Genomic DNA, 9696 nt, shown 5'->3' with positions numbered 1-9696 from the left:
TCTGCACAAGTTATGCAACAAGTTATACAGACTTTGGCAATTTTGCATTCTTCAACCTTCAATCTTTATTTTGACATTTTTGGCAATGGGAATCACTCCTCATTGGTATAATTACTTTTTAGTCCTTCAAAAATACTATTTACCTACAAAACAAAGAAAATTACAAATTAACTCAAAAATTAACAATTATGAAAGATTATCTAAATAACTTATCGACACCATATTTTGGCCGATCCCCAGAATCAATAAATTTCGAAACTGATTCCCAGCACTAAGTTTCCCTTTGCCAGCCAATTGCATTCCCAATCTCTCTTTACCGGACAACCACATTTCCGATCTCTCACTCAAAAGGAATCGATTGAATACTAAGTCCCCGTACCATTTAAAGCCTCATCGATCTCTCAAACCAATAGTCAAGTCCCCTGATCAGTCAATTACAGTCCCTACCTCTCTTGTCAAACGAAATTGAACCAACACTAGATCTTTATGTCACCAGTCTTATTGCCGATCTCTCATTTTAAAAGTTTGGGAATGATAAAGTTAAGGTTTCAATCCGGTTAAATGATGTTCCCGATCTTAAGTGCTTAAGCCAAATTTCCAATTTTAATCAAGTCCCGTTTAGCACCAGTTCCTTACCGATCTCATGCTTATTCTGTTTTCCGATCTCTTACACTTAGATTAAAAATCACTTTTAGATTATGGTTATAATATGTTCAGATGAGTGCTTGGACAATTCAGATACCTTCCGATCCCATCCATTTATTGAACAAAAAGGGGCATTTCATTTCATTTCAGAATTTATACAAGTCATTCGGCTGGGGGATCACTCCCAGCCTGATTTACATTTTGTCCACTTCCTCTCTCACCCTCAGCCTCCTTCTCGCTTTCTTCTTCGTCTTGGGGAGCCAGGTTTACCATCCAAGTGAAGTCCTCCTCGTGATATCGCTTCCTAAGCTCGGCCAAGAGATCCCTATGAGCGGTCACATAAGCACCAGCCTCCCGTGTCATCGCCTCCTCTTTTTTTGCTCTGAGCTCCTCAGTGAGGCGAGCAGCTTCACTGGCCCGGAGCGCTTGGACTTCTTCAAGAACATGATCTCGCTCGGTTAGAACTTGAGCCTGTTCGGCCAGCTTATCCTCATAGAACTTCATTCGCCCCTCAATTTGTGATATGTATTTCTGAGCGGATGACAGTTGGGATCGGAGAGAAGTCATCTCATGACCCATTTTCTCGACCTCCTTACCCAAGCGGTGAGCCTTCTCCCGAACAATGTGCTGGTTCACCAAGCACTCCACGTTCAGGCTCATAGATCGGGTCAGGATGTCATCCAGATTGTCCAGGGACAGCCTATCCCGATCTTCCAGAAGGCAGATAGAGGACCCTAGGACCTTAGCGAAACCCGGGTTCTCTCGAACCGTGCGATTCTTCTCCAGTGAGTGGATCAAGATTTGGGCACCGCGGGAAAGGGACCTTATAGGAGGTTGGGAAGGACCCCCTTCTGCACTCGAAGTGACTGGAGGAGGTGGAGGCGGCTCTTCTTGACGAGGAGGAGACCGGACCACTTCTATGATCGGCGGTCCAGAAGGTTGAGACGAGCCTTCTTGTATTTCCCCGGGCTTATGACCGGGCGTTTGAAGCAGCTCGGAACACTTCATCTCCCATACCTTCCGGGAGATCTCTCTCTTTCGCTTCCAACTCTCCTTGGAGGCTTCACCGCTTGCCATACCTGCACAAAGAAAAGGTCAGTGAGATCGTTAAGGTCCAAAGATCTGAGATATAGAAAATACCGATGCCGAGGTCAGAGAGCTGAAGCCCGCGATCTTGGCCGGTGACCAGCTGCATAGTCCAATGGTGCAGCTCGGCCGTCACTGCATCCAAACAAGAGAACTTCTCTCTGGATGCCTGTTCCTTCAACTCCATCACCATTGCACCCTCTTCCCTATTTAGGGCGATGTGCTTCGTAAGCAAGGGACCCTGATGCAGCCAGCTCCGAGGGAAGCCTTCAAAATCGTTCGGAATTTTGCTCCTTAGAATAAAGAAACGATTCTTCCAATTCTTCAGGGAGGAGGGCAGATCGGTGAAAAGCCAGCAATGCGGCTTCGCCTGGAAGAACCAATACTCGTCGTCCTTTCGACGAGTTAATCTATGTAGTTTGGCGAATACCTTGGCTGTAGGGCGAAGTCCCTTAGCTCGGTAGAGGCCTCTAAAGGCTTCTAGGATCCGCCGCGAGTTCGGGTGAACTTAGGCGATGCACACTTGATGAAATTTCAGAACTTCTTTGAAGAAGTCGTCTAGAGGGAATCGCAGCCCGGCTTTTAACTGTTCTTCGTACACCATGATCATGTCGTTCCCCTTAAAGAAGTGATCGGCTCGAAGATCGCCATGACACCGGATGAGTTCGAATGAATCAGGATGAATGTTGTATTCTTGGCTGAACGACTGTAAGTCGGTCTCTTGAAGGACTGAGGGCAGTTCGTCGATGGGAAGATTTTCTCTCCCTGAAGAATGTACATGCCTTGATGGTGCTGGTTGTCCCCGAGCTGGAACGGAGACCCTAGGAAGTTCAGGTAGCGCGCTTGGTCCGACCACCTCTACCTCATCGGACGACCACGAGAACTAAATGGAAGGGGGGCTTGCTGCTCTCTGACCCTCGGCACCACTCATTTTCAAAGGAAACAGAGAATTTAAACTAAAAGAATAATTAAAACCCTTACCGGAGCTTGATCGGTGTTGGAAGTACTTGAGAAATTGAGAGAATTTTGGAATTGTTCGCGAGAGGCTGAAAATGACATAAGGGAGCAACTGGCTAACCCTTCCCCTATTTATACCCGTCCGAGCATTTAATGCTCAAGATGTCCCAAGCAGTGCATCGGTTAACGAGATCCGCCAGTCTTTTCTGACACGTCTCATGAATATTCTAGAGATTCCATAAAGAGATCGGTTAACTATAGAGCGGCAGATTAAGGTGTTTTGAATTACGGATCGGATAAAGTCATTCAAATTAAGTGTCGGATCGGGTAGATACTTCAAAGATCAGAAAATAACCAATGAAATAATAATAAAAATAATAATCGACAAAATAAAATTTTATTCCCAGAAGGTCGGATTACATCATTTGGACGATCTCTAAAGATCGGATTACATTAAAGGTCGGATTACATCATTTGGGTGATCTCTGGAGATCAGATTACATTAAAGGTCTGATTACATCATTTGGGCGATCTCTAGAGATCGGATTACATTAAAGGTCTGATTACATCATAAGAGCGATCTCTAGAGATCGGTGGAACATCTTATCTAAAAGGCCTATGTCAAAGCCTAGTCTCGTGGCTGAGTCAAAAGATGTGTTTGACCAGGAGATCGGCTGTTGACATCAGATAGATGTACAGCTTAGATGGGGGGACTATGACTCTCATGAGAATGAGAGAGATCGTCATCAAAGTTACCGCTCGAAACCAAGCCACTGTCGAAACACCCAGTGTGGTGAAGAACCATATGAACGCCAAGGAGCAGTCACCGGTGTTAAGGGGAATATTAACAGTCTTCTCGCCCGAAATCAGTTCGCCATTTGCATCGGTCGAACGATTCAAGATCAATGAGATCGAGGTCTTTGATCCAGGTCGGTAAATTAGTCCGGTTCTCTCACGGCCATCAAATGAAGTTATCATGATTTCCCGGTCACCAGGATCGTAAATTTTCAGGCAAGGAACAAAGCGGGCAACCGGAAAAAGATCAAAAGTGGTTACCATGTCCATGAATGTTACCGGAGCAATTAAAGCAGAAAATGTGAGAGGTAAAGAGAAGAAGTTCAAATGCGGGGCTTCGGTTGAAGGCATATATATAGGAAAATCCAAGCATTTATTGCGAGCGGAAAACGAAGCAGACGCCTCGAGAATTGAGGGAAATAAATGCTTTGATTGGACCGAACCCGATAAAAGGAAGACCGGAGTAGGAGAGATCGGAAAAGAGGAGTCCGGCATGGGAAGATCCGAAAAGAGAAGAGATCGGAAAGCAAAGAGAATAAGACGCCTACCGCTATCGTCATGATCAAAGCCGAGGTAGTTAAAGCGTTGCAGATGAAATCTCAACCGCACGCCCCAGAATCGCCCGCATTACTGACAAGTGCCAGAGTATGTCATGACAGCGCTGTACATCCTAATCTCCACCGTTGATCGTACTTGTAAGGACAAGCTCGGAGCCATTGGATCAAAGAAGAAGACGACAAGACCAGCACCTTTCACTCCTAGCCCTCGGATCGCCCCGGACAAGAGAATTTGGGACCGTCAGATTAGAAGAGGAAAAGGACAAATATTCTGAAGGGGATCTCGGCCGTCCGTTCTGATTCTCTTTAATTCCTGAGCCTCAGATCATATCCTTTGAAATCCTGACCCTCCATCTCCCTCAAAATAGATCTTGACCCTTCAGAAGGAGCACCCGGTTCCTATAAATACCTGCATGAAAACTGTTCAAGAGGACGGACAAAAAAAAAAGTTTGTTCATTGCTCCGTGACATTCTCACCATCAGGTCAGTCTTTGTTATCTTCATTTCCGTTCCCGTTTCCCAAGTTTAACCTCGTCAGACCAGATTACTGCTTCGGCTTGATTGCATCACAACGAGATATTCATCATCTCAAGGCAAACCCCAGTTCTTAGGATATTGGCTTGTAACTTTACTACACTTTTGTGACTTCATAGTTAATCCCGTAGTTCCGATTCCCCACAGGTGAGTGTGCTTTACCGATGCTTTATTTAGCACTCATTTTATTTTATGTATTTCTTTTGCTTCATATTAGTAATGTTCGTCAGTTGCAAATTGTGTTAAAAGACCCCTGAAGAAAGCTTTTCTCAAATTTTCTTTTTGTTCATCAGTTTATTCTTTTTGAACTTCCAAACGTAAATGCTCTAGTCCCCAGTAGCGTATGAGTAGTTGGACAAAATGTAGGTAATCGTATCTTAAGAGTCTCTTTAAAATATTGAAAGGTCTGAATAATAAGTCAGGAAATAGTAAAGTCGAATCACTGGAACAACATAGAAAATGATTGGGAAAAATGTCACAAGGCGAAATAAAACTAAATCTTAGCTAAATGGATCGAACAGATCGGGTATCAAAAGGTACTGGCTAGGCGACCACTTAGGAGGTCGGTAAAATTCAGTTCAGTATCCCCTGTCCAGTCATGAGGTAACAAGGAGTTAAAAGAGGTCTTATTCCGATCCCTGGCACCTGTGAATATCAGATCCCTTAGTCTTAGGCTCTTATAATGTGTAGCTGAAATCAAATTTCAATCAGTCAGAAAAGTCCTTATCTGACCCTCATTAAAATATAAGAGATCGGAGGAGAGTTCTTATCCGATTCTCACCTAAAATTTTAACAAATAATTTAAAAGAGGTCGGAGGAGAGTTCTTATCCGATCCTCAAGCTTAAAATTTTAATCAAAAAGAGATCGAAGGAGAGTTCTTATCCGATTCTCACTTAAAAATTTTAACAAATAATTTAAAAGAGGTCGGAGGAGAGTTCTTATCCGATCCTCAAGCTTAAATTTTAATAAGTATCAAAAGAGATCGGAGGAGAGTTCTTATCCGATTCTCACTAAAAAATTTTTAATAAATATTAAAAAGAGATCGGAGGAGAGTTCTTATCCGATTCTCAATCCAAAATTTTAATTAATAGAGATCGGAGGAGAGTTCTTATCCGATTCTCAATCCAAAATTTAAACGAACATTTAAAAGTGATCGGAGGAGAGTTCTTATTCGATCCAAAATTCTAATTTTAATATAAAAGATATCAGAAGAGAGTTCTTATCCGATTCTCAAATTGAATTCTAATAAATATTTAAAGTAGCCCCTCAAACAAAACTAATATATAACAGTAACTTACTAAGGTTGTCTCATTTACTTATGTATCTGGGTAATCCGAATTAGTGAAAAAGCAAATATTCCTTTTTGTCAAAAGGATTAACATTTCCATTCAAGCCCTCCTAACTATCAATTCTAATTTATAAAGAACGCGAAGTTAAATCTGCTTACCCTTATTGAGGGACGAGGTGGGATGCCTAACACCTTCCCCACCCGTTTACGGACCCCGAACCTAGAATCTCTGTTTTTGAAGTGGTTCCATTTTAATTTATTTTTGCAAATGGTTTTCTTTAATTTCCCTCAAAATTAAAGTGGCGACTCCTCACTCTTTTCCACTTCAGTGAGTGTTCGTCCAGGCGACCGCAAAACACCTTGCGACATAACTAATAAAATTAACTAAAAGTGACTAACAAATAAATGAAATGGCCATGAAATCTAACCTAAATGACTATGCAAAATGCATGTATCAATTATATAATATTGCGAATCATGATGGAAATAAAAATTACGTGCTCATCGGAGTATATATTTCAATCCCTCATTTTAATCCCATTAATCAAGTAATCTGCGGTGACATTAAGTTTAGCCAGTGTATATATAGGTCAGTAAATAGGCAACTCCATATACCTTTTAGAAAGAGATCCAAAATCAAAAGCTTCTTTATGACAAGGGTTACTTGATGATTGAGAGGCTGTGGCTTTAGCTTTGGATTTTAGATTTCTTTAGTGAGTGTATAAAAAACTTAGAAGAGAGTGCAATTTTATAGAGAAAAAAGTAAAACAAAAGAGATAAAGAATATATCAAAAGCCATGATTAAATATATCTACTTATTCGCAAGAAATATGTGTATATGTATATATGTCTTATCTTTTAACTCTCAATCCCCTCCAACTTCTAGAATTGAATTAGAATTTTTATATAATATTTTAAATTTAAATATTTTATATAACTAATAATTAAAAGAAAATATTTTTGAATGATTAGATAAACAAACCATCTAATATTTTTGTTCAATAAAGATTTATATTTTAAATTTCAAATATTTTTTAATGACTAATAAGGTGTTAATGACAATTGTACTAAGAAAATGACAAATGACAAAATTTTAAGTTTTACATACTGGCATAATTTTGTGAGCTTATTTGTATGCTTTATCTTATATATATATATATTGATTAGCCAATTGGATATTCAGGAATCCAATGAAAATAAGTATGATTATGTGAAAATTTATTTAATTTTTTTTCTTACAAATGATTTATTACAAAACAAAACTGAATATAATTCATTAATTTGATTTTTTTTTTCTCAACCACACTAGCTTCAAGTACATTAATCCCTCATGGGTTAAAGTAACTTGCATTTTAGTTGTTACTCTAGTGAGAATGCCAATATTAAGCGTGATCAATTTTCAGTTATAACTAAAAAATCGAATCAAACTGAATCAATTATGTTATTTTGGTTCGGTTAATTGGCCCATTCGGTTTGGTTCAGTTAGTGATTTCAAGAAATTTCAGTTTTTAATTCGGTTCGGTTAATTAATCGAAATTAATTAAAAAAATCAAAATTGCTTAAAGACAACACAACATATATATACATATACATATATATCTTTCCCTCAGCCTTGCCAAAAATCACGATACTTTTGTTAGTTTCTACCCTTCTCCCTTCTTCACTCTCTCTCCTCCTCCTCTTTTTTCTACTCATGCTATTTGCTTTGGTTTGCGCCGCTTATTATGGAGTCCACATACCACAATCCTTCTTCTGCCATCGCTAATTTGGAGTTGTGTCACATGGGTGTTGTCGCTGTTATTTTATTTTACTTTATTTTTATGAATGTATGAACCTATGATTGTGGGTTTTCTTTTCCTTTTGCTATAAATCTATGATTATGGATTTCTTGATCATTCATTGTGAATATGTGATTATGGGTTTTCTTTTCCTTGTTGTGAATCTATGATTATGGGATTTCTTGATCATTTGTAATTGTAGGATTCCTTTGATGGATTGTTCACTTTGATTATGGGATTCCTTTGTGAATCTATGAATAAGGAATTTCTTCTTTTACTATGATTATGCATGGGGTTGTTTTGAATATGTGATTGTGGGATTTCTTTTGTTGCGATGTGTTTGTTCACTTTAATTAGCACTATAAGAAAATATCGGAACAGAAACCGACTTTAGAAACGGATTTATATCGGTTTATAATTTAAAACAGCTTTTGCAACGGAAATTAAGTTGAACTAGTTAATTTTATCAAAAACCGATTAGAAACGGATTTGAAACCGAAATTTAAAACAGAAAAACATCGGTTTCAAAATTCTAAATTAGCATCAGTTTAGAAACCGATTAGAAACCGAAATCTAAAACTGACATTGTATTAGGTCATATTAGAAACCAAATAACGTCGGTTTCTAATTCATTGAATTTAATTTAGAAACCGATTGAATTCGGTTTCCACAATGAATGTATTTTCTATTTATATTTAGAAACCGGTTTTTATCGGTTTCAAAATTAATATAATTTCTATTCTATTTATTAAATTTTAAAGTGAAAATAACAACCGATTATTTTCGATTTCTAGTTTATTGTAGAAACCGATAACTTTCAGTTTCAAAATTTATTTATTGTATATTTTATTTAATAAATTTTAAAGTTAATTTAGAAACCGATTTATTTCGGTTTCTATTTGTATATGGTATATTTAGAAACCGATTTTGTCGGTTTCAAAATTAATATTGTTTCTATTTTTTTATGAATTTTAATGTCAAAATAGAAACCGATTTTTATCGGTTTCTAATTTTTTTTGAAATTTAGAAACCGATATTTTTCTGTTTCAAAATTTATCTAATTGTGTATTTTATTTAATATATTTAAAGTCAACTTAGAAACCGATTTTTATCGGTTTCTATTTTCAGTAATATTTTGAAACCGATTATTTTCGGTTTCAAACTAAATCTATCATCAATTTTATCGATTAAATTTAAAGTCAAATTAGGAACCGATTCACATCGGTTTCTAATTCTTATGGTTAATTTTAGAAACGTATTATTTTCGGTTTCAAAAATTAAAGTGTTATTTAATTTTATTTAGAAATCAATTATTTTCGATTTCAAACTTAATCAAATTAGAAACCGATTCTTATCGGTTTCTAATTCTTCTATTTATATTTCGAAACCGATTATTTTTTGTTTCAAAATTAATCTATTATTTATTTTATTTATTTAAATATTAAAAGGAATTAGAAACCGAGTTTTATCGGTTTCTAATTTATTTTGTTATAATTAGAAACCGATTTGTGCGGTTTCAAAAGTTTATGTATACTTATGTATATTTAGAAACCGAATATTTTCGGTTTCAAAAAACTCTTGGATTAGAAACCGATTTTAGTCAGTTTCTAATTGCCATTTATTTATTTAATTTTACAAAGCTGCCCATTTGACAACAGTGTGGATTATCTTAATGGTTATCTACAAAATTAAAATTACTTCAAATTATTAACAAAAACAGTGAAATATTATATCTCGTTCAATGCCCTAGGACTTTCTCTCTCTCTTTATGTTTTTCTTTTTCTTTCTTAAGTTGGTATGTTTACTCAGTTGAAGTTACAGCAAATGCTACTCCCAAGAAAAAAAAAATCTCAAAACAAACAGAGCACAGCAGAATTACACAGAAGACAAAAGTATACAAAATTAAACCACCCCCCCAAAAAAAAAAAAAACATTAAAGCTAAATATATAATTAAATTAAATAGCACGCAAGAGCAATAATCATAAGCAATTAAAACATTATTTTTTTAAAACAACAGAGCCAATAAGCAGAAAAAACACAAATTCAATGACAAA

Source organism: Hevea brasiliensis, chromosome 13, assembly GCF_030052815.1.
Source record: "Hevea brasiliensis isolate MT/VB/25A 57/8 chromosome 13, ASM3005281v1, whole genome shotgun sequence".
Classification (NCBI taxonomy): Eukaryota; Viridiplantae; Streptophyta; class Magnoliopsida; order Malpighiales; family Euphorbiaceae; genus Hevea; species Hevea brasiliensis.
The sequence above is the reverse complement of the archived record's forward strand: the minus strand, read 5'-3'. Positions refer to the sequence as shown.